Source organism: Chiloscyllium plagiosum, chromosome 31 (assembly GCF_004010195.1).
Source record: "Chiloscyllium plagiosum isolate BGI_BamShark_2017 chromosome 31, ASM401019v2, whole genome shotgun sequence".
Taxonomy (NCBI): Eukaryota; Metazoa; Chordata; class Chondrichthyes; order Orectolobiformes; family Hemiscylliidae; genus Chiloscyllium; species Chiloscyllium plagiosum.
The window spans coordinates 40,249,657-40,249,886 of NC_057740.1; positions in this window are offsets into that span (position 1 = coordinate 40,249,657).

Below are 230 nucleotides of genomic sequence, written 5' to 3' on the forward strand. Positions count from 1 at the left end.
CAAAAAAATACACATATTAACTGCTACTAATTAACTGTTCCAATAAAGTAACGTCCCATAAACTCAACCTTGGCAAAGGCAAATTCAGTAGAATAGATTTTCTGACTTGCAATTCTCACATCAGGAAGAGAACCCCAGCTTTTAGCTATAACAGAGAGAGGAATAAGAGCTTCCACATCCCAGTTTCAAGATCCCTGCAACTGCTGCTCAAGGCTAAAACTAAAAAAAAA